Source organism: Anomalospiza imberbis, chromosome 1 (genome assembly GCF_031753505.1).
Source record: "Anomalospiza imberbis isolate Cuckoo-Finch-1a 21T00152 chromosome 1, ASM3175350v1, whole genome shotgun sequence".
NCBI classification, from domain to species: Eukaryota; Metazoa; Chordata; class Aves; order Passeriformes; family Viduidae; genus Anomalospiza; species Anomalospiza imberbis.
This window is the reverse complement of record NC_089681.1, coordinates 10,498,835-10,511,371: the sequence shown is the minus strand read 5'-3', so window position 1 is coordinate 10,511,371 and position 12,537 is coordinate 10,498,835. Positions and strand designations below refer to the sequence as shown.

The window sequence follows — 12,537 nt, the reverse complement described above, 5'->3', positions numbered from 1 at the left end:
TTAACCCATCATTTTCTACATAGATCTTGATTGAAGTGAAGGTGCAAGAATTTGGAGCACCCTGCTTTATAGCAGTGGACTCAGCCATGCAAGCAATTCCCCTTCTAGAGCCATAGAATCGTTTAGTTTGGAAAAGTCTTTAAGATCATTGAGTCCAACCACTAGCCCAGCACTGCCAAGTCCACCATTAATCCATATCCACAAGTGCTGCACCTACATGTCTTTTAAATCCTTCCAGGGATGGTTACTCAGCTGTCTGTCAACCAACACCCCCAGGTCCTGTTCCACTGGGCAGAAAATACTGGCCCCAATACTGGGCCCTGGGGAACACCACTTGTAACTAGATTTAACTCTACTCAACATCATTCTTACCCAGCCAGGTTTTTGCCCAGTGAAGAGTGCACATGTCCAAGCCACAAACACCCAGTTTTTCCAGGAGAATGTTGTGAAAGATGCAGTGTCAAAGGCTTTGCTAATGTCTAGGCAGACATCACAGCCTTTCCTGCCTCCACTGAGTGGGTCACCTTGTCATAGAAGGAGATCAGGTTGGTCAAGCAGGACCTGCCTTTCATAAATCCTTGCTGGCTGGGCCTGATCCCCTGGTTGTCCTGTACATGTCAGGTGATGTCACTCAAGATGATCTGCTCCATAGTCTTCCCTGGCACTGAGGTCACACTGAGGGCAAGTAGTTCCCCAGATCCACCTTCCATCCCTTCTTGCAGATATGCCTCATGAAAGTTATTGTGCTTGCAGGGGGGGAGCTGGTTTGGGTGGGACCCTGGCCAGGCAGTGGCAATATCACCCTCAATTGGTTTGTACTATAATACAGATATTTTTTCAAGTCTATTCCAGCCCAAGCAGCTTGTCTTCAAATGTGTCCAAACTCCACCTTCTTAGCAAATGAGAGTAATTTTTTCTGATAATGATGAGTATGACCTTTGGTGCTGAATATTAATGCATATGAAAAAGCATTATTGGCCACTTGCCAAAACTATTTAATATTTGTAGTTACTAAGCAAACCTTGCTTCAAGTTGTCACCAATGCATGGGAACCAAAGCTACAAGGCATTCTGCATGGTCATGCTTGAAACCATGAGACACAAGGGAGAAATCACTGGCTGAGTGGACCCCGTGACTCAGGGTGACTGAAGTATCTTATTCCCACAAGCACTGTTTCCAATTTCCAGCTCAATACAGGAATTGTGGAGCTATTCTTTTTTCTAGACAAGTCTGGGAGAAAGCAGTTAGTTCCTGACATTATGTGTTATGGTGATTACATTTTATTGCTAAATTCACCCTTCCCATATGTCTGTGGATCTTGCCATGGCTGCTTTTCTGTTGAATACATTTCCATTCAAGGCAAAATCTTTCTTTTCACCATGTGTAATTTCCATTCCATGTCCCAATTACATGGAATTATGTTTTCCAGATAGGTTCAGAAAGAAAAAAGAAAAATTAGAAATAAGGATTAGTTGCAATAAGTGAAGAGATTTGAAAATATAAACTGCAAAAATTAAGCAATCTGACAGGGTCATAAAGAGTTCCAATCAGAGAAATTAACACTGCTTGGAACTAATTAGCTCCATCAGCTTCCTTCATGCTAATATCCATATTAGCATGGAAAAATAACACGGGTTGTGCTTTATTATTCAGCTACGAGGGCAAACACCCCAAAGTTCTGCAGGCTGAAGTTCGAATGTGCATGATGAAATACACAGCCCCATTCCCACAGCCACGTCCCCTTGGATCCCTGCGGACATCCCCCCGCATCGCTGGGGTGCAGTTGCACAGCAGCGCTCTCGTTTCCCAGCACATTTTTCTTCCCGGCACCACACGTGTACAAGGGGCTGCTCACAGAGGTGCAGCTGCCAGAGAGAGAGCTTCTTTTCACTCCCTTTTCTCCCATTAATCTGCTCTGTGACGACAGCAGAACCAAACAAAGCCTCTCGGTGCAGGTAGTTCCTGTGATCTAGTGCCCGGCTGAGTGTCTGACAAAGCCTTTTTTGGCTTGGGACCAAGGCCGTGCTGTGCTCTGGATGAGTTAGGGGAGGAGGGATCAGCGCTGCAACTGCGTGGATACAGCAAATGTGAGATAAAGGTTCGTGTGCTTCCCTGGCCACGGAAACATCCCCACTCTCCCTCTCCTGAATAAAAGTGGTGTCTGCAATACCAGGTGAGATCCTACCCCACATTACATAGGTTCCAAATTTGTTCAGTCTTGTTTTATGTAGTTCATTTAGGTTTATCCAGTGTGATAAATGGCCAATGCTTTTTCCTAGAACTATTTATGTTCTCATTTGACTGCACTACAAGAGCTCCTTAAGTAATTTTGATTTATTCACATGTGTCCCAGGAAAGAAAACCTGCCCTGTAACAACTGCTATCAGGACAAGGCTTTCCAACAAGAGTTCTTCAGAGAAGCAGATGTTTAAGTATCTAAAACCAAGTAAAAATGTAGAAAATATGGTGAGGATGCTGGATCAGACAGCAAAGTTTCTATCAGGGTGGTCCCACTATTCTACACTTCACTAATTTAGTTTTAGGCTACACTTTGAAATCATGAATAGATGAATAAACTGAATCTATATTAAAAGGATGCAACAAAATATATAGAAAGCATTTTGCTATAAATCATGTTCCATGAACATAAAAAATTCAGGGAACCCAAATGTGATCCATTAGTTTCTGAGGAACTTAAACAAAGATGCTACTGGACTGGGATGGCTTTTCAACAGTAAACAGTGTCACTATAGAGCAGTTATAACAGACCTTTTAAATATTAAGAGTGTTTATTGTGTGTAAGTGTGATGGACAGGAGAGGAAAAGGGAGTTTTGGTTTGGTGGTTTGTTTTGGTTTTTTTTTTACTTTTATCAGCCATATATTTTTCATAGAGATTTTACAAAAAAAATTCCGTCAGCCTCTAATAGTTCACCGTGTACTGACTGCAGACACTGAGATTCACAATGGATTGAGAGAAGAAAAGCTGTATTATTTTGATAAATTGTGCTGTTTTATAATATTAATTTGATATGCAAAATTCCTCTCATCTGGGCTAAAGCGGATTTTTCTTTGGGCACACATAAAATCTTATTATGTGTTCCCATTATCGTTCATCATTATGGTAAAGAGTAAGATAATACTGTATTGTGCCTTGACTTGAACACTTTAAGGGAATAAAAAGGCTATATGAATATCTTATGAAGTGATTGCAAAATAAAACTGACATCAAAGTGATTCAACTATGTAACATATTATTCCCTCCCTGTAAAATTGGATTCCTGCTGAAAATCACTTTCCTTCTTTTGCATTTGTGAAAGAAAAAACATGGGCCTCTTGGCCTTATGGAACAATACATCATTGTCCTACGTCTACAAGGGCAAAAGTATGCATTCTTATGTGTACTTTTATTTGAAATTTAATTTTTGGTGCTTAATTAAAATGAATCCAACCTTTCCCCACTCATTTCAGTGAGCTGTCCTAAAACTGAGACCTGATTGTGGCAGCCAAAAGAGTCAACACATATTACAAAAGCATTAAGGCAGCTTCAGGGGCCATAATAATCACCAGATATTAATGGCATGCTTAGCAGCTGGAGCAAAATATCTGGAGAGGGAGGTGGCTGCCACAGAGGTCTGTGCAGATGTACTGTGTGATTTGGCCATTGAGGTTGCCCCATCATACAACTCTGCTTCAAGCTCCTTTTTCTTGAAATTGGTAGCCAACTTCCCATGCATATCATGCATTCATATTTGGTAATGCTGCTTTCTAGAAGATTTCAAGCTTAGCTGATATTTCCATGAGGTTCCTCTGTAAATGTGGTGGCCCTTGGGGACTTTGATTGCAGGAACAGTAAATCCCACTGAAGAGTGCTGGCCCCTGGCAAGTCATGGTGTGTCCACACAGCACCAAGTACTGACCTGGTGTGAGCATATTTTGCCTGTTCAAATCTGTTTAAAAAACTGTGAATTATAAACTTCAGCCTGCCACAATTTATGAGAAATTCGGTGTCCTACCACAGTTGCCCTAAAGTCCTCATGAATACCCCATAGTTTGCAGATCAGTGATGACATTGATATTAATTGTATTAATTCTCCTGGATGCTCTAGCCATACATGGTTTCAATTTTGTGACTATAAGGCTACTGTAACTTATTTATTCCCTAATATAGCTGTCTCTGTGTCAATCAGCTCTCAGCTGATACCTTCCTTTGTCTTGGCATGCATTGGGAACAACATGCTGGCCTCTTCATGAAGCACCACACAAACCATGAAACTCTTACTGACTCCAGTAGGGACACAATTACAACCTTAGTTTTGCAATCTTTCTTTAATCTTCTTTTAATTTATTTAATTCTGATATCATTATCCAGATTGCCCCATTCATTCAGCATCACAGCATCTAGATCTTCATTCTGACTGGCAGGCTTTGGTAACTTTGCAAATGGGGCAGCTCTATCTCCCATTTCTACCTTTTGATCTTTACTAACAACCTTCCTTTAATGTCTGCTGAGCTCAGCCTTTTATCAGACGGAGCACTCCACCCTCCCTGGTAGAGGGGGCACTGCTCTGATCAGCGTAGGCATGCAGAGCTGAATTTCCACCGTCTGCCTCTCCAGCTGATCCTGCTGGCCCATCTTGGCTCTCCAGCCAGTTTTAAAACCAGTTCAACCAAATCCAATTTAAAACTGAAGGGCAGACAGGATTTCATAAAGTTTTACAGCCCATTCAAGTTTAATGAGTTTCAGGACCTGTGTCATCTCTGTTGGGGGATTTCTTCTGGTGACTTCCTTGGGTGGGTAGTGGTGTGGGTGGGCAAGCACTGTAACCTGGAGCTTGCAGCCGGCACTATAGGTTAGAACGTATATAATCCATATTGTTTTGTTGTTCCATTTACTTAGGTTTATGAAAAGAGCTCAGCAGCTGCCTTTTTTTTTTTGCTTAGTGTCACGAAAATGCCGTGCCATTTGTACAGTTAAATGGACAGGTCCAAACTATTCCATGTTTCTATGACTCAATAGAAAAGCTGTCCCCTCTTCTGCTTGGCCTTGGTGTGACTATGGCTCAGCTGGTGTGTAGCAGGGACCCAGTAAAGAGGACAGGCACTGCAGCCAGGTCAGAGCGGGAGAAACCCAGGGGTCAGGATGCAGACTGGCATGACTTGTACCAAGACCCCAAATCCATCTCATATCATCGGGATAAAAATCCTTATTCTGGTCTAATCTTATTCTAAATTGAAATAATTTATATTAGCACAGGTCTGCCTATACTATGTGGCTGTAACTCATTATTTTTTTAAATGTATAAAGCCTGGTCCACTTGTCTGCTCAAGCAGGGTCATCTGTTACAGACGGCCCAGGACCATAACCTTTTATCTGCGATCATGGCTTCTGAATATCTTCAAGGATGGAGACTCCACATAACCTCCCTGAGCAATCTGTGCCACTGGTCAATGATCAACATCCTCATTATGACAGCTTCTTTCCATGGTGCATCTTGGTATTACACAAGATTTAACACGGAGTATGTAAATTTTCAGAGATGCTGAGCAGATCCTATGGCTGAGATTGCTCATTACTTTAAAAGATCAGGCAAAAAAAGTGCTGTGGTTTTCCTCTTCTGGAGCAGTAACAATTTCTGGATGAAAAGACAGCAGAGGAAGGATAAATCTGGGGTACAAGCAGATACAAGCGCACTGCTTGCCCTCTGCCTTTTTTTTTCTGAGTAACTTTAAACTCATGCACTCTGGCTTTCAGGCAAGGCACATTTTCAGAAGCTCTCAGATGTCAGTGGTTGCAAAGCTCAGCTGAAAACTGAGCACAAATGGAAAATCCTGTCCTTTAGTCTCTCCTGGCATCTCAGCTATTTACTTTGACTTATTTAAAACTTACCTGCTCTGCCCTCATTTTCTCATTTCCAGTCACTTGTACCAATTGGCATCATTTTGCTGAAAGACAGACTATCCAAACAAATGAGTTGCTTCCCTGCCATGAGCTAACAAAAAAAAAAAAAAAAAAATCCCTGAATCCTGAGGGCAGACAACGGACACTGTCAGGAAGGCAAGTGTCAGCACACAGCCCTGTGTGGTGCTGGTTTTCTGGGGTGACAGTCTATTTGCGTGATGCTTTCCACACAACCCATGCTTTCCCTACCCATCACTGCCAAGGTGAAGATGCCCAGCACAACAGCAAAATAAGAATAAGATGCTCTGCCTAGTAGTGGAAAGGTCTTTTCCCAGCACACATTACAATTTGCTTAGATGGGTGGTTAAAGACGGCGTGTTGATTTTAATGAAGATTGATAGTCAACATGAATATGCTGCCTGCCTTGCTTCTCTGCTGGATGCTCAGCAGAGAGCCTGGCTAACCCTAAGCAGTGGGATCGCCTGTTGATTTGGGGATTAAAAGCTCTCTGTGGAAGACTGTGCTGACAAAATGTGCTGAGAGCTTCTGCTGAAGGGGCTAATTCATAGCTTAATCAAGTAGCTTTATAAACATGTCTATCATGAAAGTTTGTTATCAGCATATTGTTTGAATCACAGATCAATGCACACTGATTTTGGCAAATCTAATTAGATTTTATGGGGAAGAACATGGATGCATTTTCTAAGGCTCTGTAATTCCCATCTTTCTATGCGTAATTTCATTTTGAATTTGTTTAACAGCAATTAAAAGCTGTGAATTGTGATACTGTGGAGATGTCAGCCATGGTTATCCCACTCACTTAACCAAGGTCGTCTGTCACCCAACACTGACAAGAAGAGACTGGGAGTCAGAGCTCCAGTACCTCCCAGTTACACCAGTCAGAAGTCAATGTGTGCTCTCTCTATGGCCACAGGCAAGATATTTTACATATCTGCACCTCAGTTTACATACCTGTGAACTTGGATATAGCATATATATGCATCTTAAGGGCATTTTAAGACTTCATTGATCACTACTACTAAGCTGCTTCCATGGCACAACACAACATTGATTGTCATAGTTTGAGACGTGGCAGGGGCACAGCCTGGTGCTTATCTATCTCTGTGAGTGCTGTGGCTGTGCTGCAGTTGCTTAAATCTCTTATTGGTACAGCAAGGATACAGGTGTCCATCATGATGTCAGGGCTTAAATGGGACATTCTCCAGGACTAAACTGGTGAACAGCTTATGACAGATGCCTGTTGCATCCCGGGGTTGGGTTCAGATGCCCACACCAGATACTTCTGCCTCCCTGTAGGTCTTTTCTCCAATACTGGTGGAATTTCTTTAGTGGATATTAACCAGTTTGCCTATCTTCATATCCTATGCCTTGTAGCATAAGAGCAGCAGTATCATGACTGTGAAATGGAATTAAAATCCCAGGACAGCGTTCTGTTGTGGTGCACATCTTTATCTCTGACACGGGAGCTGGGAAGAAAGGGGCCAGCACAGGCTAAAGGCTCAGGGCACAGCCACTCTCCAGGCAGCAGAGAGATGCAAAGGAAGGTGTTGGACCAGATCTCCCACTTCTTAGGCAGGTGCTGGGTCTTTGTATGAAACATGGGCAGTGGTGCCACTGTCACCAGCTGTTCTAATGAGAGCACAAGTCTCCCAGCTGCCTCTGAGGAAGATCCCATAACCTGCAGCCACAAACCCACCTGTCCAAGCCCCTAGAGGACCCAGCCCCAGTGCCTGCCCCTCGGCTGTGCCCATGCAGGCAGTGTGGGGCACATCCATAAACAAGTACTATGGGAAAGTTGAACTTTACACGAGTGCATAAATAGCAACTAGTCTTGAAAGGAGAAGGACACCAGCTCCAGCACAGGTTTCACACACCATCCCCCACTTCCCTCCTGTTGCTGGAGGAGCACTGTACATTGCCCAAAGCTCAGGTTGTGGCTTGGATGTGTCAACAGGCCTGTCATGACAGTCCATGGGCTGCCAATGTCACTCTCCCTTGAAAATTGTTCACATGAATGTTTTAAATTTGTTATAGATGAAGAGATTAGTGTAAAGGCTAAAAAAGGAAAGTAAACAGAAAGGGAAGGACCCTGGGGATATCGCAGTGGTGTCTGCCAGCTTGGCTGGTCCAACCTGTTTATAATGTCTAACACAATCACAGGTGCCAAAGAGTAACCAGCAAGTTAAACAGTTTCCTCTTTGAGATTTAGCAACAGGATCTTTGTGTGAAGAAAGCAGAGATCTTGCTGCTTTCTCTGGAGCTGGATCCTTCAGAAATAGGGAAGCAGTCACCAGGCTCTCCTCTGGAGACTGGTGGCATTTTACCTGCTCCGTGCATCCTCTGCTGCTGTTGAGACACGCAGTTCTGCTGTGGGCACAGGGCTCCCTGTGACCAGATCTATGGCCCTTTTCTCTCATCTGTGGGTATCTTCATGTCCATGGTTTTCTATCCCTGCTGACAGCACCACTTGCCACTTCCTCTCCCAGGCATGCAGCTTCTCTTGTGATCACAAAACAAGCTCCATCTCCCCAAGGATTTAGTCAGTCCCTTTCTCAGGGAAATCTGGCTGGGACCTAAATGGTGCTGCCTCCTTCTCTCTTGAATTCTCTATTGTTTCTTGTTCACGGATTTTTTTTTTTTTTTTTTTCACTAATGATGTTAAACCTCTAGCTGACAGTTTTGATAGCCCTCCCCCAAATTCAAGAATGCTCATCTCTGGGTCTACTTTCCAACTTTAGTAATGCAGACATTTGGTTTCACTTTATTCCAGGACTTTCTTCTTTCTTAAATCACATTCAAGATAGTAATATTAAATGCTCTTCATAATCTTTAATGGAGTTTTTGTAAGTCTCTGTTCTACTAGTTCAGTCTTGCTGCACATGCAGAAAGACATTTCTTTGAAAAGTAATTTATTTTTTTAAATTATTTTTTATGCCACAAACTTGGGGAATATATGGAGCATCTGAGTCACATGCTTCTGTAGCTGGTAGCTGGGCCATCAGTCATAAGTCTGTTATTTATGTGCTTCATACCAACCCTGAATATCCTCTTTCTCTGCTCTGGAGTCACATCTAAGCCACCCAGAATCTGTTCTTCATCTCACATTGAACACTGAGAGGGCACAGAAGTCAGTGGAAGTCTTTCCAGCAGCTTCATAAACTTTCCAGTCTTTATTTTTTCTGTTATTGCCTCCTGCTCCTGGCTCTTGGAGCTTCCCCACCAAAATCACAGGTGAGTCACCATCACCTAGAGACAGATCACTGTTTGGGTACAGGAATGCCTTTTCTTTGAATTAATATGAGTACTTAAATTTGAAGACTGAAAAGAAATTAATTATAATAAGCACCATTGCATTATCACATTGTTTTATCACAAAATGAACTTGATATTGGTAAATATTGCAGAGAGGTATGTGTAAGAGTGAGGACAAGAGCTGGTGCTGTCAAATCATAACACCTGCTGCAGAACAAATGGGTGTAACTGGCTGTAAATACATTCAAGATGACAATTAGGTGGTTTCTAATCTTCAGAGAAGAAAGGTTCCAAGATAATATCCAAGAAGGTGAAGTGAGGACAAGACACTGATGTTCAAGTTAATGTCTTTGTGGGCAGGCTGATGTGAAATGCTGGTTTCTATTGGGAGAGGAGCAGATGCAATGACCTAATCCTTCCTTCTGAGTCTCTGAGATGACTGAGGGTTTTTTGGAGAGCTCTGGAATTAACCTGGAACAAGCTTAAATCCTGGATGAGGGAAGGTATAATTACTGCTATGATTACACACTCAGCTGTTTTTTCTGCTGTGTCTCTCCATGGCTCATGTGTGCAGGGAATGTCTGGTGGTTTGCTCCAGCCTCTGCTGCACCTACCTGTCCATCCTGGCTGATGACACTTCACTTTCCAGCTGCCTGTGGTGACCAGCTGGAAGCTGTCACCTCCAACACTCCAGTAACCTCAAAGAACACATCACAGCTCTCCTTGGCTCCACTGGCACGGATCAAGAAGCACACATGTGATGCCTGCTGCCAGGAAAGCTTGTGGGGTCATAGGCAGGGACGCTAAAGCAGAGTGTTGGAGGGTAGAATGCTTCAGCTGCCACAGCCTCGTTGCAGCCTGACCCCTGATCTTTGCCTCAGATTTTCTTTTGGCCTCGAAAGTGTGTTGCGTCAGTTGGCCTTGACTTTGCTGTTTAATTTGCAGAGGTGAACTTAGAGCAATGCAATTGCCTTGTGTAAGTGTGCTAAGCTGTCGTAAGAATGATTACACTCGAGAGCTTTATTGATATGAGACTATTCAGATCATATTACGAGAGGATTTTTATAGTACAAACACTAGATAGCCTGCAGGGCTGAGTGATAAGAACACCAGGCATGTTCTACATGCCTGTGGAAAGAGGGTCTTTTTATGTTTCCTGCATTGAGAAACCCTGGGTGGGATGGAAACTGTGGGTCTCCCCCAGTTATTGAGGCCCCAAATGTGCCATCACGGGGGGAAATGCTTGGTGGTCAGCTGCCATCCCCCTGCCAGCCTCCCTGCAAAGGTATAAGGATGGTCTGTGAATTTTTATGGGATGTGGAGTCTGACTTCCAAACCCCAGGAGTGCCTTGCAGGGGAGGGGAACAGCATGTCCTTGTGCCACAGGTCACAGAGGAGCCACACCTGGATAACCTTGTGTGACCATCATCTGACTTCTCTGTGTGTAAACAGGCAGGCAAACATTTTCACCCCACTTCATATTTTTCTGGCTTTGTCATGCCAGGATTTGGACATGAAATACCTATCTCTTGTCATGGCACACAGAGTTTTGTTCACAGCCATGCTGCTGGTGCTCATAATACCTGGGCAAGTCTGTGGCACCAGGAAAACCTCTATTAATTTGAGCTGATGTTTTAACAGCAGATTCTCTATGTGTTTTGCCAAGGAAGGAAGGGAGACCTAGGGAGAGAGGAATGAAAACTCAATTTTCAGAGCTATTTGATACATATTTATCTTCTGCTCTGGCCACCAGGAGCTGTGAAGGAGCCATCAGGGACCCATTTAAGGGCAATGCACATGTGAAACAAAATAATAGTTTTATGCCACTGCTTCTCCCAAATTCTGGAGTGGAAATGGGCTTGGAGAAAAAAGTGTGTCAGACTGCTCCAGAAAAAATTGTGTCAGTGTGCTCCACAATAAAATATGTCAGGGTGCTCCAACACCTGGCCCTTTTCAGCTGATGAAATGAACCTTTGGTCTTGTGAGTAACCTTAGATTTTGATCTTTCTCTTGAGTTCACTGACCTTGGGAAGTCATTTATTTAGGACTTGGTCTCCAGCCAGTTGTAGGAGTATGGCCCAAAGTGATCTCCTCCACCTCTCTTCCTCTGCAGCAGTTTGTTGAAAGGGACAGAACAAAACCTTTAATCTACCTGCTCAGCAGGGCTCCCATCTCTCTTATCATGAGCATGGAAAGCCTCTTTTTTCAACCCAATCTTGTATCTTGTTAAATTGCAGGACCACAGAGTTGCAGCTTGGATTTATACCCTATTTCTGTGCCTTTTGCACAAGCATTTACTTCTCCTGTGACAGGATAGTTTTTGCACATCAACTCTTTCTTGTAGTAGTCAAAGCATTGTAGGGGAGTTGGGAGCATATTTCCTAATTGAATGGAGCAGCATGTGTTACCCACATGAAGATGTCACTATGCTGGGTAGATAGAGACAGGTTCTGTGCAAAGGCTGGTTAGCCTGGTGTGGCAGTGGCAGCTCCCAGGCTGGGCACCACAACCCACACAGATGCCAGCACCCTCTCAGGTTGTACACAGTGCAGAAGTGACACTGCAGCTCCCACCTTGCTGCAAAGGTGCTGGCACAGCAGGATTCTAGGTTCCCTCCTGGAGAGAGCAATAGCAGTATGGAGAAAAATCTCACATGGCATTACGACTTCTACTTCATTTTGGGTTTAGCCTGGAATCAAGGAGATACATTTTGTTTTTTCTTAGTTTGCTTAAAAAGGAAAAAAGTATCAAAAAATGCAAATAAAGCTTGTTCCATCCATATACTGGAGATTTGCTCTTTTCCTTTTCCTGTTTCAGCAGTCTGCAGCCTGTTCTGTATTCTCAATGTTCTCTCTTAGAGTTCTTGGAGGGCTGTAAAGCTACTTTCTACATTTGTATGTAGGATGCTGGTATCCTGCTCTCCTATGATAATTTGGAGACAGACATGGTATGTCAGCACTTGGGAGAATGGTATTTAAAAAAAAAAAAAAAAAAAAGATTTCTATAAGAAGCCAACTCGTAGTGTTTGGGAGAAACGTGGCCGAAGGCTTCTGTTGGGGTGAAGAGGACGGGCAGTGAAGACCCCCGTGCTGCCCATCCGCTGATGCTGAAGCTGATTCCGCTTTTCTGCGGCACCTTCCTGTCCGAGGGAGCAGGACAGGGTCCCGTAACCTCCCTGTGCAGGCTGCGCGCCTCCGCACCTCCGCGCAGGCTTTCCCCGCACCTGCGAAGTGCCGCCGGAAAAAATCTGGTCTTTTACTTAATTATTTAAATTTCAAGGCACGCCGAGGCTTGGCCGTACTGGCGTTGCGGTGCGGTGCGGTGCTGTGCGACGCGGGCGGTGCGGAGCGATGCCATGCGGTGC

At 43.8% G+C, this 12,537-nt stretch overlaps 1 long non-coding RNA gene across 1 annotated transcript; it reads right to left on the bottom strand.

Moving 5' to 3' along the window:
- Nucleotides 1–5,223: 5,223 nt before the first annotated feature.
- LOC137468923 (uncharacterized) lies at nt 5,224–12,223 on the bottom strand. The gene is made up of 2 exons (XR_010996256.1): nt 11,198–12,223; nt 5,224–5,634 (listed from the first exon to the last, which is right to left on the bottom strand). It is a non-coding gene; the product is annotated as an uncharacterized lncRNA (long non-coding RNA).
- Between the last annotated feature and the right edge of the window lie 314 nt (nt 12,224–12,537).